A 22053-nucleotide genomic window follows, 5' to 3' on the forward strand; every position below is an offset into this window, starting at 1 on the left:
CTCCAGAAGGGTCATAAATAAAGTTAGTCAAAAAACAAAATTAAATTTTGAGAAAATATTCAGGAAAATTTAATTTGTTTTGTTTTTGAAATTTTGATGACAAATTTAGTTGAGAATTTCAAAAACAAATCATCAACATTTTATAATTTTCTGCTCTAGCCTTAAAATTGACTCATTTTTACAAATGTTTCACAAACCTGAAAACAGAAATTTTAACAAAAATAGTGTGAAGACCATTTTAATTAACTTATTTAATCATTTATTAATTAGTTGCAATTAGTTTACTGATAGCTTTAGAATGTGAACAATTAATGAGTACTAGTTCACTCAGCACATGGGCACACTCATGTTACAACTCATAACCCCTCAAAAATTATTACATCACCCCATTTTTTTAAAATATACCATTTCATTCACCATTACAGTCATCATATTGTTAAGATTTCACTGTCGTTATATATTAATTTGTAAAGGAATTGGCTTCATAGCTGTGCACAATGTACAAAGTTGGTTCTTAATAAAAACTGAAGTCAATGCTGGACCACCATGCTGGAGCAGGGTCAAACTGACTGTGCCTTCTATACACTAGATTAGTAGTAGTAGTAGTAGTAGTATTACTACTGTCACACCTGGGAATCTTAGCCATGGACCAGGACCAGAGAATAAAAAGACAGTCCCTGCCTGAAGGAGTTCAATCAAAGAACTCCTGTCACTTATTCACCATGACTTATAAACTTTTATGTAGTTACAAAAAGTTGTTTTTCACTTTTGCCATTATTCCTTTCTGTCTGAACTACTCACTAGTAGGTACAAGTAGTGGATATTTTTAGTAGGTTACCATTTTTTTACAGAGCCATCCTTTATCCATTAAGGTTTGCCATTTTTTTTAATTCTTAATGATCTTTCTCTGTTAATTCTGCTTATAAACATTGCTCTGATTAAATCACTTCGGCAGAGGGTTCTGTCTCCACTGCACTGGCTGTGCAGCAAAAGTAATTTTATTTAAGTAGCCAAAGTAGAAGGACTGCCTTTATTGTCAAAAATGCTAACAGACATTTAGACTCAAGGAAAATGTTTTCTTAGCTTTTGGTGAAATTTCTATACGGTAGTTTACTACTGACTGCGTGGTTGACACAGTGGATGCAAATGAAAACATACTACTTCCAGAGTTTTTCCTATTATGCTATTAATACTGTAGCACTGTCTATCTTCTTCCTTGTGTTAATGGGATCTGCTCTACGAGTCCTCTCCCTCCAAAGTACTCTGTTCAATACCATATCTTCTTTCACACCACATGTTAACATGTCTTGCTGTATGACTTCGCACAACTTCCTCTTGGGTCGCCTATGTATTTTTCCTTCGACTTCAATCTATTGGCTCTCTTAACCACATATGTGACAGGATGGCACTTTATATGAGTAAACCATCTAAGCCTGCATTCCTTCATTTTTCCTATGTGCCATATAAAAGATACAGCTGAAATGCTTTTTTCCTAGGTCATTCCCCACACACACACACACACACTATTCCACTTGTGTGTGCTACGTAGTAGCAGAATGATGTCTAGATCAGGTTCAAATTTTGTGCACAAATATGATTTTTTTGGAAACTGATACTGAAATTTTGCATTTTTGCAACATTTTCTCTGAAATTTCCAAACTCATTGATTTTTTTCAACTGAAAACCATATTTTCTTACTGAAAACCAGGTTTTGAGTAAACAAAAAAATTCATTACAAGTGTTGATACAAATATTGTGGAAAATTTAGTGTTGTGTTGAAAATGAATCCATTGCCAACCCTGAGAAACTGCTTATACATTCTGAATTTTTTAATTAAATCATATTCCTGTCTTTCAAAGAGCTCTATTTCATGCAAATGCACCTCTATAAGCATATCTCATGTAGCCTACTTTTCAATAGAAAATGGCATTGGTATTTGAGTTCCTTGAGCAGACATTTTGATATTGGATTTCCTTCAGTCAGCTATTCAAGTCAGAGCACTCCTATAGACTGAAACGTAGTATAAACTGAGGGGGACATAATGCCCCCCGCCCCCTTTGACCACATATGCCAGAAAGGGTTGTGTTTAAAAGGCTGAAGGGGAGAATACACACAGGCCTCAGCCACAGAGTTGACAGAAGGACCTTGTTTAAGGCACTTGTGCTTGACTGTATTTCAGCCAAAAAGGGCTGTGTTTAAATGATTAAAGACTAATGAGTCTGACTGAGTAAGTCATCCAGCTTTTCAAATGCACTCTCACTATGATAGTCTATGTGTTCTGCACCAGGCATTCAGATGGTCTCTTCCTGAGCATTACTTCACTCTGTCCATCTCCTCTCAGTTCCTTTCCAAAAGGAGTGTGGCTACTTGTTCCCCTCCCAACGGTGCGATCAGCTTTTTCCATCTGCTCACACTACCTTGTAAATATTGATCACTACTTCAGACACACACTCTGAGTGTGTTTAGCTCTCTCTTTTCCTCTCCCTTCCTTTTGGATGCACACAGTATTCTAGACTGTAAGTAAATTATTGAAAAGAAATGTCACAGTATTCTCACTTGTATTAGCATCAATGCAAACACAATCTTGTATCCATTTATTCATGCATACTAAGCACACAAAACATGAATTTCATTTAAAACACACACACACACAAAGGCCCTTGGGTCCTGAGTTTTTCCATTTACAAAAAGAAATCAGAACAAGAAACAGCATCTGTTGAGAGTCAACAACAAAAAAACCCACCAACTTTACCAAATAAGCTAGAAAGTCACAGGGAAAGCACACTCCTCCCTTGACACGTGTTTTTCTTTGACCGCATTCTTAAAACACCAAAAGGTATTCATGTTATCAATAAGCACTTTGCTTTATAAGAACATGCTATGTATTTCCTAAATGTAGCCCAGGTGATCAAGGGATTGATATAGCAATGCACTCCACATATTTTTGAAAAATAGCAGGGTAACTAATGTGGGGGGGGGGGCAATATTATATTTGGGGGCAATCACTGATGAAATGAGATTCTGTGGCCTGCTTTGTGCAGGAGGTCAGACTAGATGATCATAATTGTCCCTTCTGACCTTAAAGTCTATGAGTCTATGAAGGATCCAAGGCAGAAATTCGGGCAAGAACTGCACAAACAGCAGTAGTAGCAAAGCTAAAGCCAATTTGGAGGAATAAGAACATCTTCTTGGAATCCAAACTGAAACTGCTGCACGCATTGGTCATCTCTGTTTTTCAGTATGCATGTGAGACATGGACCCTTATGGCAGAAGTTGAATGGAAAATACAGGTGGTAGAGATGAGATACTTCCGTAAAATCCTGGGCATCTCCTTCGACCACCTCACTAATGAAGAGGTCTGCAACATCAACCAATGCACTGGGTCATATGAAGACCTCCTGATGACTGAAGAAGTGCAAGCTGAAGTGGTACGACCATGTAACAAGATCTGGCCTATCCAAGATCATCCTCCAAGGGACAGTACAGGGGAAGAGAAGAGGTAGACAGAAGAAGAAATGGATTGACAACATAAAAGAATGGACAGGAATGGACTTTGTGGAGACTCAAGCACTGACACAATCATCAGGGGTGGAGACAATTGGTTGAGTGGGGCACCATCGTTGATGAGCAATGACCAATGTGGTTATGGGAATGATGATGATCAACTAATGTAGGAGTAAAATCTTTAGAGAGAGTCAAGGATTTCTGATGAAGCATTAAACCAGATTCAAGTGCAGAGCTGGGTTTTTTTTTATAACAATCTATGGCCTGGTCTACACTACAGTTAGGTTGATGTAAGCTGCCTTGCGTCAACCTAGCTGTGGAAGTGTCTTCACTTAAATTTGGCTCCCGCTGACGTAAGTGCCTCGCTACGCCAATTTAGTAACACCACCATCCCGAGTGGCAGAGTCAGTCACTGTAGTTATTTGACGGAGTATCAGTGTAGACACTGCGTTGCTTATTTTGACTGTTACTGGCCTTCAGGATCTGTCCCACAATGCCCCATACTGACAATACAATCTCAATCTAGAGAAGCACTCCTGGTGAGGATGTGCACCACCAATATAAGGAGCCAAGTGTGCGCACACACAAATGATTTAATAATTGCAGTGGCTGTATGCTGAGGAAAGTTACGTAATGACATAATTTTGTAGTGTAAACATGGCCTGAAACCCACTAACCACTCCCAACTTTTTTTTCCTCCTATGACTGGAGAGGTGTTAATGTTGAAAAGTCTTTTGAAATGTGTTACTTACTTATGCTAAACAATCTGTTCCACCCTGTATTTGGCTGTGACACTCTGGGCCTGTCTACATTTAAAATTTGACTGTGCCACTGCAGCTGTGCTACTGTAATGCATCAGTGTAGATACAATTTATGTCAAAGGGAGGGATTCTCTAGTTGGCATAGGCAATCTGCCTCCCCAAGAATTCTTCCGTTGACCTAATTTTATCAGCACAGAAATGTAGGTTAGCTTAACTACATTACTCAGGGCTTTTTCCACACCCCATAGCAACATAGTTATACTCATCTAATTTTCTAGTGTAGCCTTGTTCTGAGTATATTTCCCAGACCTGAAAAAGAGCTGTGTTAAGCTTGAGAGTTCACCTCTCTCACCAACAGAAGTTGGTCCAATAAAAAGGTATTACCTCACCCACCTTGTCCCTATTTCTCTCCTATAAAATGTGATTTGCAGCAGAGTACCCAATGGAGCTGATTCACGCAAACGGGCACAATGAGATGCAAATCACATTTACCTACTTCAGCCTGGGTTCCCGCCACTGCCTGAGCCACTCTCTGGGTTTGTTTACACTGAAATGTAAGCCTAAGGTTTGATCTCAGGCTCAAACATAGCCCCCTCCTTCTGTCTACACACAAATCACACTAAGCCAGTGTTAGGACCCTGGGTCCCAGGAGATGGGTGTGTGGGGGGGGTCAGAGCCTGAGTCAAGCCAGGTCCCAAAGTTCAAGTCCTATTGCGTTGCAGTGTAGATGCAGCTACACTGGACTCATGCTCTAAGAGTCCACCAAGAGTACCAACTGACTTGCTTTGTCCTCTGGACAGTCAAGTTTAGTGGACAGTAAAGTTTTCTCACACTGCCCCATGAACAAAGTGCTAAAGCTGCCACATTTTGGGACAGCACAGGGAAGTCTGGGATACAGTTGGCTGGACTTGAATCTGCAGACTGCAGTGTGGAGGTTGGAGCCTCAGATTTGGGCCCAGGTTAGAAAATTCTTAACCAAGGTGACAAATCAGTGTAGTGCTCAAGCCCTGGGTTCTCTAACTCAGGATCCACTGACTTGAGTTCCACCTACCGTAGTCTTACATTGCAGTATAGGCATTCCGTATGGCTAACAGGGTTCAAAAAGAACTAGATAAGTTCATGGAGGATAGGTCCATCACTGACAATTTAGCAGGATGAGCAGGGATGATGTCCCTAGCTTCTGTTTGCCAGAAAGTGGGAATGGGTGACAGGGAATGGATCACTTGATAATTACCGGTTCTGTTCATTCCCTCTGAAGCATTTGGCATTGGCCACTGTTGGAAGACAGGATACTGGGCTAGATGGACCTTTGGTCTCACCCGGTATGGCCGTTATGATGTTCCCTATAGAACCAGAGGACAGATACAAGACCTCTCCCTGGCTTGTGTAAGCAGCCCTTACCTATAGCTCTCCTTTGGTTTTGGCTGGTGCAATGAGAGTGCCTCCTGCTATTTCAATCTACTTTAACCTCTGATGTTGTCATCCAAAATATCCAGCTTCTACTGCACAGAGTCACTTCCAGAATTGTATTCCAATGTATATCAGAACAAAACAAATTAGCTAAATATCCAGATTAATTTGCTAGCTGGGTGGAAGTACATGTAATAGATATTTCCCTTTGTGCATGTATGTGCTCATAGTCCATTGCTACACTTTATTTATAAAGAAAAACAGCCACAAAAATTTTTTTTTGTAGTAATAATGACAAGGTGTGAGGATACTTAACATGGGGAAATAGATTCAATGTGTGTAATGGCTCAGACATTCCCAGTATCTATTCAAGCCTAAGTTGACAGTATCTAGTTTGCATATTAATTCAAATTCAGCAGTTTCTCGTTGGAGTCTGTTTAAGCTTTTCTGTTGCAAGATTGCCACCTTTAAGTCTGTTACTGAGTGAACAGAGAAGTTGAAGTGTTCTCCTACTGGTTTTTGAATATTATGATTCCTGATGTCAGATTTGTGTCCATTTATTCTTTTGCATAGAGACTGTCTGGTTTGGCCAATGTACATGGCAGAGGGGCATTGCTGGCACATGATGGCATATATCACATTAGTAGATGTGCAGGTGAACGAGCCCCTGATGGCGTGGCTGATGTGATTAGGTCCTATGATGATGTCACTTGAATAGATATGTGGACAGAGTTGGCATCGGGCATTGTTGCAAGGATAGGTTCCTGGGTTATGTTTTTGTTCTGTGGTGTGTGGTTGCTGGTGAGTATACCATCTATTTAGGCTTGAATAGAGACTGGGGACGGCTGAGCCATTACACACATTGAATCTATTTCCTCATGTTAAGTATCCTCACACCTTCTTGTCATTATCACTATAAAAGTTTTTTTCCCCTCCTGCTGATAATTGCTCATCTTAATTAGCCTCTTAGAGTTGGTAGGGCAACTCCTACCTTTTCATGTTCTCTGTACATGTGTGTATATGTATATACACATAGAATGGAACATATAGTAAGGAGATTGTGTGTGTGCACACACTCTCCTTACTATATGTTCCATTCTATGCATCCGTTGAAGTGGGCTGTAGCCCACGAAAGCTTATGCTCAAATAAATGTTAGTCTCTAAGGTGCCACAAGTACTCCTCTTCTTTTTGTGGATATAGACTAACACGACTGCTACTCTGAAACCAGCGAAAAATGTGTAGCTAAATATTTTATGGCAAACAGGCTCTCTATCATTTTGGTCATATGTTCATAGATATATTGTATTCTCATGACTGCTTTGATATGGATTCTAATCAAATCCCATACACCATTTGAATGAAACATGTAAACAACTTGGGCCTTTTGAAATGTTTTAATGAGAATGGGACAGAAGGAAGGACAAAAATCAATGAAACAGAAATTCTTCTTTCCCACTAAAGCCATGATAAAAGCAACCTAATTTACTGTGTTTGTGCCAAGCTAGTCAATCTGCCTTCCCCACATCAGTAATTTTGCACTGGTTACAAATATTTTTCAGGCTCCTCATCAGCAGAACTCTCCTTATCCTCCCTTTGTTGTTGTTTGTAATAAAGTCAGAGAAAACTAGAAAGATTAAAAACTACAGAACAAAAATCTGTTCATATATCCAACATCTTTTTGGGGTGGGTTTCTCCTATCTCAATTAAACTTTTAAAGACTCTACGACAGAATTTGAAATACAAGTTTCAAGTGGTTTAGTCTGCTCAACAGTGGGTAGTTACACTGCCTGCCTGCTTACTGTAGCCAGATTGATTATGTAATTTTATTTCCACTTACCCTTTGCAACTTACAAAGCTACCAAGCATTCAGAGAGATTTATTCTTTAATTTTCACCTTCTCTAACCCTGATCTATAAAGCAAATGTGAGGATAAGGGGCAGAGTTTTTTAAAGCAACTTAGGTACTGAAGAGTCTAAGTCCCACTGTCTTTAGTAAACTTAGGCTCTTAAGTGTCCAAGTCACTTTTAAAAATAGGTTTTAGGCTAAGTCACTTACGTACTTTTGAGCATTTTACTCTGGACATAAGCCAAACCATTAGCAAGGGAGTTTGGAATCTTCCATCGCACACTTTGAGATTGCACCCAATGCCTTATCCAGTTGTCACAGAAGCCATGTTTGCACAAGCTGCAGTAAATCCTTTGGAGTTCAAGGTTTTATGAACTGCTTGAAGAACCATTCAATGACTGATTATTTTAGTGCAACAGAGGCTGGCCACAGAGCCACATTATGTTATTTTTATGTTCCTGGTCAGCTTCTGTGGGTGCGTGAGGCTGCTTGTCTGTTTCTAGAAATACTCTCTGTAACTGAATTTTCACTAATTCTTCAAACCAACCGATGTTGAAAAAATTAATTTACAGCAAAGATTTCTACATTAATAGAACATCTTTGAGTTCACAAAACCAGTTAAAACAATTCACAGAACTTATTTCCTGTCATTTGAACCTGTATTTTTTCCAAAGGTGATTTGGTTATTAAAAATACTACATATAACATTTTAATCCATTGAAAACAAGTTTTCAAGTCACTGTAGAGGGAATCACGTGCTATATGCCAGTGACAGAATGCCACTGCAAAAGAGTGGGTGCCCTTTATATGCAGTAGAGAGGCCATATTTTTTCCATTTAAGACTCTCTATCCTGTTTGATTCCTTTTTCACGATTGATGTATTTTTCCCTCTCTCTAATTCATTTTACACCCTGGTTTTAGCAATATGAGACAGGCATGGTGGTTGCCACCCTCTGTCAGGGTGGTGACCCCTACAGTGAGAATCCATGTCCTAATCAAACCTTCTAACATTTCAGTTTGAATCAAAATCCACATTACAATGCTCAAATTAGGCAATATGAATTTTCCCATCTGTACTGGGAACAGCATTTGGCTCTCCAAGCTCCAGGCAGCAACTTCTTGGAAGGTCTTTTTGGCTTTGGCAAACTCCTTAGAGTTGGGCAATAGCAATCAGCTAACAGACCAGGTACTGAAATACTATCTGTCCCAAAGAAAACAAAATCCTATGCAATGTAATAGCAACCACAGTGCAATCTTCACATTCAATAACTCAACGGGACAAAATTAAAACTCTGTTTAATGCTAAAACATTGTAATCTTTTATCCTTGGATCACAATGGTAATTTGGATTATAAAATAAAGCCATCAGCACTTCAACATGATCAGAGGAAAACCATTCACTCTTGTTATTCTCCAAGTGAATCAATATGAGAAGAATACGTGTAACCTATTTTATTGAATCATGCATATATATAGTCCCAAATTGGATTTCTTCCTTTCCCATGGAAAATTGCTCTTCTTGAAAAATAACTAAGGTGGTAGTATTTTTCATGTACCAGACAGTATCTCCTAGAGACAGTTTTACAGAGTTCTATCAAACTGTTAAGTTATATAGAAGACTGAAATTCATGCCTTCTACTCCAGTAATTCTACTGCTAACCCAGGATGTGCACTGGGTGTGCATTGAGAGGGTGTGACATTGGCAGGCATAAGCTAAGAATTGACAGCCTCATAGCTGGAGACCAGACCAGGTCACTTATATGTTAGTTATGCTCAAAATAGGTATGAGTCTTCTAAGAACGTATTTGGTGTTTAGACTCTATGAAATGCCTGTAATGCTTTAAATCTCACTTGTAATGTTTGTAATCCATGCTCTAAGAAAATATGTAAGTTTTACTTTATAACTTTGAAAAGGTTTGCTCCAAACTTGTGAACACAGGCACGGGGATCACCCCCCCCCCCGCACACCCAAAAGGATTATCAAAATTAGATGGGTCATCAAGGATGATGACGACAATACGCAGGATTGTTTAATGGCCTTATCACATCCATGGAGGAGTACATACAGAAGGCCTTGTCCCACTGCTTTGACTGCTTGAAGAGGGAAATAAAAATAGTTGATGTGAAGATTTTTCCTCCTTTTGGCTGTTAGAACTCTGAAGGGCCAGAGATCCCCAAGGACTGCCTCCTGGGTCTGCCATGGAAAACATTTGGAATGGACAGATCATCTTAATTCTGTCACTCTTAGGATTTAGATGGTAACTCATTTGTGTTTATATGTTCACTTGCTTCAACCTGTAAATATCTCTATTCCTTTTTCCTAGTTATGGAATCTTTAGATAGTTTATTACAGGACTGGCTACAGGTGTTGTCTTTGGTGTAAGACCTAGGCTACCAATTGATTTGGGGTAAAGGACTGGTCTCTAGGGTTGCCAGGTGTCCAGTTTCTGACCATAATGCCCGCTTGAAAAAGGACCCTGGTGATTCTGGTCAGCACCGCCAACCAGGTTGTTAAAAGTCTGGCTGATGGTGCTGCGGGTCTAAAACAGGTGATTCCCCACCTATCCTGGCACCGTGCTGTGCCCTGAAAGCAGCCAGCAGATCCGATTCCTAGGCAGAGGGGCTAGGGGGCTTCACGCCCTGCCCTGCCCCAAGTACTGGCTCTGCACTTCTGTTGGCCGGGAACCACAGGAACCAGGACAGGCAGGAAGCCTGCCTTGCCCCACTGCACTGCTGACTGGGAGACACTCGAGATAAGCCTGTGCCCCAAGCCCGAGCCCCAACCCCCTGCCCCAGCCCTGAGTCCCCCAATGTGCAGTGGCAGTCAAAAAAGCTAACAGAATGTTGGGAATCATTAAGAACAGGATAGATGAGACAGAAAATATCATATTGACTCTATATAAATCCATGGTACACCCACATCTTGAACACTGCATGCAGATGTGGTTGCCCCATCTCAAAAAAGATCTATTGGAATAGGAAAAGGTTCAGAAAAGGGCAACAAAAATGATTAGGGATATGGAATGGCTTCCATATTGGACAGCTTAATAAAACTGGGACTTTTCAGCTTGGAATAGAGATGACTAAGGGTAGGTCTATACTTACCTGCCGGGTCGACACGTAGAGTTCGACTTCTCTGAGTTCGAACTAGTGCATCTAATCTAGACGCGATAGTTCGAACTCCAAACGCGCTCCCGTCGACTCCGGAACTCCACCACCGCGAACGGCGGTGGCGGAGTCGATGGGGGAGCCACGGACTTCGATCCCGCGGCGTCTGGACGGGTGACTAGTTCGAACTAAGATAGTTCGAGTTCAGCTACGCTATTTGCGTAGCTGAACTTGCGTACCTTAGTTCGACACCCCCCCCCAGTGTAGACCAGGCCTAAGAGGGGAATATGATAGAGTTCTATAAAATCATGACTGGTGGAGAAAGTAAATAAGGAAGTGTTATTTACTTCTCCTCCTAACACAAGAACTAGGGGTCAAATGAAATGAAAAGGCAGCAGGTTTAAAAAACAAACAAAAGGAAGTATCAGAGGGGTAGCCATGTTAGTCTGGATTTGTAAAAGCAGCAAAGAGTCCTGTGGCACCTTATAGACTAACAGAAGTTTTGGAGCATGAGCTTTCGTGGGTGAATACCCACTTCGTCAGATGCACAAACAAAAGGAAGTATTTCTTCACACAATGCACAGTCAACCTGTGGAACTCTACCAGAGGATGTTGTGAAGGCCAAGAGTACAACAGGGGTCAAAAAAGAACTAGATAAATTCATGGAGAATAGGTCCATCAATAGCTATTAGCCATGAGGGGCAGGATGGTGTCCCTAGCCTCTGTTTGCCAGAAGCTGGGAATGGGCGACAGGGGATAGATGACTGTTCTGTTCATTCCCTCTGAAGTACCTGGCATTGGTCTCTGTCTGAAGACAGAATACTGGTCTAGATGGACCTTGGATCTGATCTATTATGGCGGTTATGTTCAAGATTGACTGGAGAGTCTAAGGGGACTGTCTGACTCCTTGGTAAGACTGTTACAGTGATCCAGGAATTCACATGTGTTACTGATTTGGTGAACACTAATTATAGAATGCACCATCAGTTTGGGATGTCTGCCCTGTTTCTGACAGTCTACCCTCAACGTAGGCATTCATGGTTGTGAGCCACTCCAGACAGTCACTTACAATTACTTCTACAGAAACACTCAAAGCCAGAGGAAATGTTGTATGTACAGCTAAAAAAAATCTGACCTAGTTGATGAGTGTCTCCCACCTCTTCTTTAGAGCAGCTAGAGGCTGCAATCCCAGGGAAGTGTGAAACTTTTACCCAACAGTTCATTGTCCCATGGATGGTGGAAACCCCACCACAGCTGTCACATATTGCTCTGCCCAGCTTTCCTCATTGTATGCCAGTCATTCATAGAGCAATTTTGCACACTGACATCATCATAACCTGGAGCCTGTTCTCAAGCCCTACTCTTAGGAGCAAAGCCTGGGGCAGAACCTGCCATGTCTGGCTTGAGTGGGGGCGTGAGGTGAGAGGGGAAGGCGGGTAGGGGATGCAGGCCTGTGGATTCCTTGCCATACTGGTAAATAAAATAAATGCTAAAGCTAGCTCTATATGTTACAGCTACTTTTTTTTAAACCACACAAAGTAGCTGTAAAGGTAAATTTTGCCATATTTTACCCATTGCAGTTCTGCTTCTATTGGGGAGGAAAAGCACATGCCTCAACAGTCAGATGCATATTATGTATGTTAGGCTGAAGCAGTCTTCTAATTATAATAGCTGTTACACTTTTCAAAGAGGTACATTAATCTCTGAGTCTTTCAGGTGAAATATTGTGACATTAACTGGCAGCTCTATTCAGACTGAAAGTCATTTACCTCAGTGATTTTCCCTGCATGTAAAAACTTAAAGAATTGTCATGGCTACATATGACTGTTGAAAAATTATCACACCCCTGCTGATCAGACTGTTTGACTACATCTTGTACCTTGAAATTTCCCAGGTGTGTGATTGTCTCATTATAATAAGTTGTTTATCATATTATTTCAGCACCATATGTCAAATTGCATTGAGAACACTAAAGACAAGCAGAATTTCTGTCTAGTGAAAGTTGCATACTTACATCTCTGAAGTATTTGTATGGAAATATTTAAATCTCAGTATTGCAATATTTATTTATTACAGTTTGTAACTGAGATCCTAGATAACCCTAGTAGCTCCACAATTTAAAAGATACAGGACCAAATTTTCAAACCTGAATGCTTAAAATATAAGTATCTATAAGGATCAAGATGGGGAACTACTAAGTAATAACAGGCTATTCAAGCAAGCAGAGAAATGTTTATCAATATCCAATGGCTGGAAGTTTAAGCTAGACAAATTCAAAAGACTGTAAATAAGGTGTACATTTTTAACCTTGAGGGTAATTAACCATTGGAACAATTTACCAAAGATCGCAGTGAATTATCCATCACTGGGAATTTTTAAATCAAGATTGGATTTTTTTAAAAAAAGATACGATCTAGGAATTATTTTTGAGATGTTATATGGCCTGTGTTATACAGGTGGTCAGAGAGGATGTTCACAATGGTCCCTTATGGTTTTGGAATCTATGAATAAGTTAGCCTCTTAAGCCTACATGTAGGCACCTTATTAGATGGCCTGAATTCCAGAGATGCTAAGACCCTCCACTCCCATTGCTTTCAGAGCAATGAAGATCCATTCATTTATGTGCCTATATATGGCTTTTGGGAATTAATATTAGGGATCCAAGTATGAACATTTTGGCCCAGACCATTAAGGTCACAATCCTTTGAAATCAAGAGGGCTGCTTGTAGTGTATAAAGTTGTACTCACACACACACACACACACACACACACACACACGTCTTTGCAAGTCTGAGACCTTATGTAGGTGCCTAAATATTGATTTAGTCCCTGATAATTGCAATGAACAGCAAATGTGTGAACTTCATTCCAGGATCAGGGCCTACTTTGGACATCCAAGTTTGACAATGAAGACCTCAATTTATATAAAGACTTATTAAAAAACCCCTCAGTCTCCATATATGCCTCTCAGTCCACCCAAGTCTGGAATCTTGAAGTGTAGCCTGAATTTCAATATATTCAGGCTATTTTAGGCTTAATGCAATTGGCCATGCTTTAATTTACTAATCAGAAAGTATAACTAGAGTAGTAATTCTATTTTAGATAGTCTAATTATATGACATACTATTTTTCCACAGGATCCCTGCTTCATTCAGTGCACAGTGTGTATGGTGATTTGTTCATGAATCAGGGTTATATAATGAAAAAAAAAAGCTGTGTCTGTAGCATCCCTGCTTCATTTGCTGTGAGAAGTTCAAATATGTGCAGCAAAGGGGGCAGGGGATTTAGGAAGAGAAAGGAGAATCTCATGGTTAGCTGGTCGAAAGCTGCCCTGGAGAACTGATTCTACCCATGCCTCTACTTACTTCGCATCAGTGTTGTGAAGATTAATTAATTTATATTTGTGAAACACTCCAATGCTATAGTTAGAGGCTCTAAACACAAGCCCAGGAGGAAATTAATTATTCTGTCCTCAGAGCACTGATTGAGTGGTGTGCAGTAAATATAGGCCTGGAGCAGTGCTTAATCTGTAATGAAAGAGGTGCCAGGGCTCAAGCAATTTTTTTAACTTCATAACTGAAGCAGCAAGCCCAGAAATGCCAGGGCTACAAACTGCCAAGCCTAGACTTGCCAGAGCTCAGCCCCAGCACAAATTAAGCCCTGGTCTGGAGCCACACACACTGAACAGAAAAAAGATTGAATAGCTGTTCATTAAGTGAGCACCATCCATCCTGTGCACTGAATGAGGCAGGGATTCTATGGGGAAAGATAGTATGTGGGTGGGTGAGATTCTGTGGCCTGCATTGTGCAGGAGGTCAGACTAGATGATCATAATGGTCCCTTCTGACCTTAAAGTCTATGAGTCTATATAATTAGAGACCATATCACAGTGCATACACACAACGGAGCTCAATTAAGATTGCACAGACAGCCTTAATTCTGACATATCTTAACTGATCAGTAGTTTACTTTGCAACCTTAATATTCTTTTAATGCAGTTTTGTTTTGTTCTTGTGTGTATAATATAACATAACCCACTGTAATTAGCTGCAATAAATCTGACAGAAGTTTCTAACAAAAATGTATTAACCAAATTCCTAGGATTACTTGCCTTAAATTTCAAAACCCATATAATTGTCTCCTTCATCAATAGGATGTTAAGTTTAGTCATTCTGGTGTGACTCTTAGTCCACAAGGAGGTGTTAGCCAAGAAGCATGGGACCTGAGTTCTTAGGTGGTATGCACTTGGTTTGTAGTAGCAAATGAATCTGGAGCAATCAGTTAGTGGTGGAAAAATGGTGCTGCCAACATTTGTGATCTTATGAAGACAGCATGAGTCACTCTTCCTCCAAGGTCACTTTTAATATGCAATATGCTCTAAGGATCCAAAGTACAGTCAGGATATAACAGGAAGAATTCACAGTGCAAGGCAACAGTTGGGAAAAGTGACAAGAAAGGGAAGAGAGAATACTGTATAGAAGAAACAGAAAATCAGTTAGTTTGCCAGTCAACATTCTCACACCCCAAGTCCCTGAGGTCTCTTATCTGGACCCTGGCCTTAGTAGAACATTCATACACAAGTTACAAGGCTAACTTCATTGCTTAACTTTAAATCAATGGGACTTAACCTAGCATGGGATATCCCATTAAGAGAGATGAGCTTGGCTAGTTAGCTGCCTCCTAGTAATGCAGTTGAGAACAGTGATCAGGTGACAGCCTGCTGTCCAGCAAGCAGCTCAGTTAAAAGAAGAGACCTGCAAGGAACAAAGGGTGCTATAGTAGACCCAGAGTCAGGAGAAGTTACCTGTATGGGGTCTCTCCATCCAGGGTAGACAGAAGACTGGCTGGAGATATGTGCTTTGTGGGCAGGGACAGAAGCATTATGAGGGCTGGTCTACACTAAGGGGAAAAATCGATATAAGATACGCAACTTCAGCTACGTGAATAACGTAGCTGAAGTCGAAGTATCTTATATCGATAACTTCTCTCCCTCTCGCGCGCGCGCGATCGATGTCGGGCTCCTCTCCCGCCGCCCCACGCCGGGCGGTGGAGTGGGAGTTACGGAATCGATAGATAAGCGGCGATCGGGATCGATATCGCGTAGATGAGCGAGATATATATATCCCCTGAAAAAATCGCTACCCCCCCACGGGTAGGTAGTAGTGTAGGCCCTGAGGTAGAGGCTTTAGGAAAAGCTAGGCAGCAGGCATTGGCTTATCAGTTTTGGGCTGTGTTGGACAGTTTTGGTTTCGAAAAATAAAACCATCCTTGGAGAGAAGTACTGAAATTCTGCTGCTGTTGGCATGCACAGGCCAGTGAGATGGCCCACTGACTTACACACTTACTTAAACTTAAGCATCTACTGAAGTGCCAAGCTGAGTGCTTCTGGTCCAACAGAGAGATCCTATGGTGAAGCCTAGGATAGAGGAGTTCTGTACAAATCAAAATCCTGCACCCACACTGTCCTTCCCCTAGGAATTCTCCAAATCTAGCTAAAGAAACAAATGTTACAGGGAAATTGCCTGTAACACAAATGTGATTCCTCCAAAAACTGTTGTACTCACATTTGCCTAGGGAAAGGGGAGTAGGAACTATCGGCAAAAGCAAATTTTCAGGGAATACAAATAATGGAGAAATAACTGCCTATTTGTGAATCATTTGAAAACCTAAGGATAGATCACCTATTGCTACAAAGAGAAAAGGTAGAATTTCTTAAGATGGAAAATATTGTCTCTGGATCCAGTTCATAACTATTACATAGATTTTCAGGCCAGAAGGGACCATTATCTAGTCTGACCTCCTTCACATCACAGGCTACAGAACCTCATCCACTCACTCCAGCAATATGCCCATAACCTCTGGCTGAGTTACTGCCGTCTTCAAATCTTGATTTAAAGACTCCAAGTTATGGAGAATCCACCATTTACACTAGTTTAGTTCAGCAAGTGACATGCCTTACACTGCAGAGGAAGGCCCAAAAAACCCAGGTCTCTGCCAATCTGACCTGCAGCAATATTTCTTCCTGATCCCAATTATGGCGATCAGTTAGCTCCTGAGCATATGGGCGAGACCCATCAGCAAGACACCTGGAAATAATTTGTAGTAACTCGCAACCCTCCGCATCTAGTGTCCCATTTCTGGCCATTGGAGATATTTGCTAATTGCATTGGTTCTCGCACTTTTGTATTGGTGACCCCTTTCACACAGCAATCCTCTGAGTGTGACCCCCCCAAATATAAAAAAAGGTTTTAATTTATAACACTATTATAAACACTGGAGGCAAAGTGGGATTGGGGGGGGTCACACGCTGGACAGCTTGTGATCCCCACGTAATAGCCTTGACTTCTTGAGGGGTCACAACCCCCAGTTTGAGAACCCCTGTAATGGCAGTCATGGATGGGCCATATGCCACTATAGGCAAAATCTTTATACGACCTTCTCCGTAAATGTATCAAGCTCAGTCTTGAAACAAGTTAGGATTTTTCCCCAATCAGTTACACTGTGGGTATATGACCCATTCAGTCCACAGAGCTGACAATCATCACTGGAGAATTTCTTCCAACAATGCCAACCTTGAGCCCCCATTTGTCTGTATTTCCCAAAAACATCTCCACGCTTTCACCCTTGCTGCTCCTTAAGAATGTAACATTCACCTGAAGGAATCATAAAGCCACGAATCTCCTTCTTCAAATCCCCTCTCATGACCCACTTCTACTGTGACCCCTACAAGAAGTCAGCCAACCAACAATGGTTAGATTATGCAAACATCACAGAGCTGATATTGATTTATTCATTCATTTAAATAAATATTTAAATCAGATTATATGGAACAATCAGGAGTCACCATCCCAGAGAACCTATTTTTGTTACCATCATTGTCTCTAATTTTGAAACCTTTCCTTCCTCTTCTCCCACTCATGTGTTGTACCTTTTCTTAAATTAGATTGTAAGCTCTTTAAGGCAGGGGCCTTGTGTACCTGTGTGTTTTTGTGGTATCTAGTACTATAGGACACTGATGCTGATTGGGGTCCTAAAGAGGTATTGTAAAACAATTAGATAAATTAATAAATAAAAAAAGCCTAAGGTAGAAAAGTTTCAAAGCTGGTGTGAAACGTTTAAAGTGTAGAAAAATTCAAAAGAGCTCTACAAAGATGGAGGCATTAGAAAGTGTTAACTTTTTATGTTGCTTTCCTGAGTTAGGCCCCTTGTATTAGATAGCAGAGTTTGGAGGCTTATTTGTTCTTTGTATTTCTGTGAGGTCTTTTTATTTTGTAGCCTATAGGACTACCCTGCTTGCTTGTATATATAGATTTTTTGTTATAGTTTAAGTATTTGGTTTATTGTAATAGGTTTATAGATTTATATTAAAATAAGTTTGGCTGTAATGCAAGAGACCTACAGGCCATATCCTGTATGTTAAGCTAAGGCAAAGTTAGCATATCTATATTAAAACCTTTTACTCAGAAAGCAAAGTTGATCTATATCTTAGTCTAGACTAACAGACAATGGAGAATGGCATGGGTGGGGTTTCAATGTTGTACCCACAGACTTAACAAGTACACCACGAGAGACTGATGTGTGTACATACCTGTCATCAATACACACATACATACTAGCCTATGGGGTAAGTGTACCCTAACATCTCTGTGGGTGAGGAATGAAATTTGGGCATAAGAGGAAGGATTTCCGGCATTTGCCCTATAAAAGAGAACCCACCTCAATAGAGTATCTCCAGTTCTTACTTGACTCCAGTTCTCACTTTACTCCATCTCTATTCTCACTTACTTCCTCCACTCTATCTATTCTATCTATCTACGATGACTGCTATTATTAGTAGGCTATACTTGTTCTTCTTAAACTGTAAGTTTCAAAGGAACTAGGCTAAGCTTGGTTTTCCTGCGTTTTATTCTTAGTTTATTAGGTTTTGATTTAAGTTTGTCAAGTAAGCCCTAGTCAGCTTTGATAGCTCTTAGCATTTTCGAAGCACTGCATCCCTCAGTCAAGGATTGAGAAACCTGAGCCTCAAGGCTGTTTCTGTGTCTCTTACCACCCGGTTATCAAGGAAGGGTGTGAGTATGTTAACCAAAGCTTTGTTGCATATACTACTATATTATCATATGTATCTTTTGAATAGCAGTAATGCAAGTGTAACTTTGTAACTCTGGGTATTTTACCATTTACTTACTATTATTAATTTTAATAAAAAGTCTTTAAGGCTCTGTCTGTCTCAGTGTGAGCTTCCTGTCATACCCCCGAGGGTCCTTTGTAAACTCTGTGAAGCCTGATTCAGGACAAGAACTTTTATCTTCTGATCAAACAGACTGGCGAGCCTAAAACCCATAATCATTAATATAGATAATAATTAAATATTATTATTAAGATCAAATAAAATTAAATCAATAAATTAAATCCCCATATTATCAGTACACCCTAAATCAGGCTACAGTTTTGAATCTTATCTTCTGTTTTTTGTTCTAATTGCAGAATTACTGTAATGTTAAAAACCTACAGCTATTGCCAAGGGCAGATGATTTTGTCTTTGATTTCTTTAGCCTTTGTTTTGTATTGTCAAGGGATAACATCCCCATAATGTGCATTGTGTTAGGATAGTTCTAAGTACAGGTATGACAGTGTAGGTCACAAAAGGTTTTGTTAATTGTTTTTCTTTGACACTGGACTTTTCTTTATTTGGCATACTTTGTGGAATATTTGGCTCTGGATTTTTTCAAAAGTGCTAAAATGTTATGCCAAGTGTTAACCTCCAGTAGATTAAAAGGAACTCCCTGCTTAATGTGTGTCTCTTGCTGCTTGGTCATTTAAAAAAATATTACAGTTCTCCTGGGATGAGGCTTACATCCATTATAGGACATTGCATAAATCGAACTATCCTGTGTCATCCTTTTTTTATATTTGTAATTAACTGAGTTTCACATGAGCCATTGAAATGGAAGAGATCTGCAGTAAAGGTGACCTCTAGGTATTTTAATAAAACAGAAGTGAATGTATTTGAATATGCAACATGCCCCAAATACTGAGAAGCACTGGGGCATTCAGCCCCTACTGGATTTTAGACAGTAGGGTAAGATTTTCATCTGAGTGATTGAGTAATTTAGGATAATCAATCCCACTGATTTTCAATGAGACTTAGGCTCCAATGTGCCTAAGTTACTTCTGAAAATGTAGTGCTAAACACCTCTTGAAAATATTACTCTAGAGTCCTGATTCAGCACCAGTTTAACCCAATGGGGGTCTTTCCATTGACTTCAGTCAGCTCTGGATCAGGGCCCTTGGCCCCAATTCAGGAAAAAAGTCCATTCAAAAGAGCACTTAAGCATATGCTAAGCTTTTAGCACATGCTTAAATGCTCTTCTGAATTGGGACATAGAGGCATATAACCCCAATAGCAGGGTAAAATAATAGATCAATCCCAAGATCACTTGAATTGATCTGCACATGGAAGGGGCACAGAGCTGTTGGGGGGTGAAGGTGGGAAACCCATGCAAATATCACCCCATTCTATCCTCAAGCAGCCCTCAGACTATGGCCACACAGGGCATGGAAATTACTGCATCCATAGGGTTTCATAAACCCATCCATGGCACCAGAAGGGTGGCAGAGGGTTTGTGATGCGGCCCCACCTAGTCTAAACCATGCCAAAATATTTTATGCAGGAGGAGGGCTAAGGAGATGTGGGGGGACTGTCCCCTACATCCTTTACTGCCATGTCTGAGTTTTTTTGGCTCAAAGGGTCTGCCAACTTATTGCCCTGGCTGGCAGCTGAGTTTTGGAACTGCCAGGCTCTTTGGACTCCATGGCACCTTTCAAGCTTTGGCTCTGCTGGCAAACAGCCCACAACTTTTTAGTTCTTTTTGCACTCTAATTCTAAAAAGGAAAGTGTACATATTTTTCAGCATCTGGGTATTTTATCATTTCAACTGCAACTGCTGTTGCTGCCATTGTGTTGCTGTTAGAATATGCCGTGTGTCATTTATAATAGAGCAATACAAATCTGAACATGAAACATCATTTTGAGCTGCCACGATAATTATGTAATACTGCTTCCTACCAACCTAAAAAGCTATACCCATTCCTATGGGAAATTTAGCAGGGAATTTGAAAAGATTATTTTAGCTGAGGTGGAGGAAAGCGGTCGTTCTGAATGCGAGTTCAGTTTCTGCTCTTGCTCTGCATATCAAATAGGAAGCCTATGCCACCTTGGAAAGCAGTGACTTAGAAAATATTAGGCTGGCCCTAGAGGAACTGCCAGTCCCTCTCCTCTTTCCCCATAATATATCCTTCAGCAGCTACAGTGGTTGTGGGTGGCTTTTTTTCATGCTCCTTGCTAATGTAGCTATGCTGGAAACACTTAGTATAGACCTGGCCCTGCTCAGTACTTCCTTCAAAATTTACCAACACGGATGCAAAGCATATTAAGAATATTAGTAGAAGATGCTCTTTGTGCAGCTGCATACTTGATCCCAGAAAACCAACAAATATCTCACAAAGTAGCCCACCTCAACTAAATACCTCTCTTCTATGTTTAATTCTATCATCTAATTCTATGTTTAATGGACTCATTTTTTAAAAAAAAATCCAGCTAGGTTATGCTTTGAACAACACGCAACAAAAAAACCTGACACTTTCCTATGACTGCAATGTAATGACCATAAAATTTCCCACAGTGTATTGGGAGAGCAGGAAGTTCATAGATTCCTATAAAGTTTTTTAATTGCCACCTTCATTCCAGTTCTCCATTTTTCTGCAGATGTCGCATCCTGTCCTTATTATAATGTAATGCTGTGCATATAATATGAACCTCTGCTTTTAATTAACTTCTGTTTGGTAAACAGATATTGAGAAGTAGTTTAGCACCACAATTAGAGCTGTAGGGTTAGGCTTTAATCCCACTATGCTTATTAAAATACTTTTGAGTTCTGTTGTGTATGCATTAAAATGTCAAGCAATTGACAGCCCATAAACAAAAAAAATTGATCCAGTTATCAAGACAGCCAAAATGGCTTGGGTTTTTAAGAGCTAAGATGTATTATGAACATTAGAAATACAAGTGTTTATATATTTACTTTAGTAACTGGAATTCATTTAGCTTTGCTGTACTGTAGTGCTATTTTGTTATAAAGGCAGCTTGAATCAGGACTCTTTCAGTGGAAAGATCTTCCAAACTGAATTTTGATAGGAATATAAATATAAATCTATAGTATTTCCAAAACACAATTTTGCCTAGACAGTGAGAATATCTGTAAAAGCTCAATTCCACAGTGAGCTCCCTGTAAACGGGTTCTGCCCAGGTGGAGTTGACGATAGGATTGGGGCCCGAGTGTACTGCAAATAGAGATGGACAAATAACAGAAAAAGGTTATTGCAAATAACAGGGTCAGCCTGGCCTGGTTTACATGCTTTTTGTGT

The sequence above is a fragment of the Mauremys reevesii genome, linkage group 1, assembly GCF_016161935.1.
Source record: "Mauremys reevesii isolate NIE-2019 linkage group 1, ASM1616193v1, whole genome shotgun sequence".
Taxonomy (NCBI): Eukaryota; Metazoa; Chordata; order Testudines; family Geoemydidae; genus Mauremys; species Mauremys reevesii.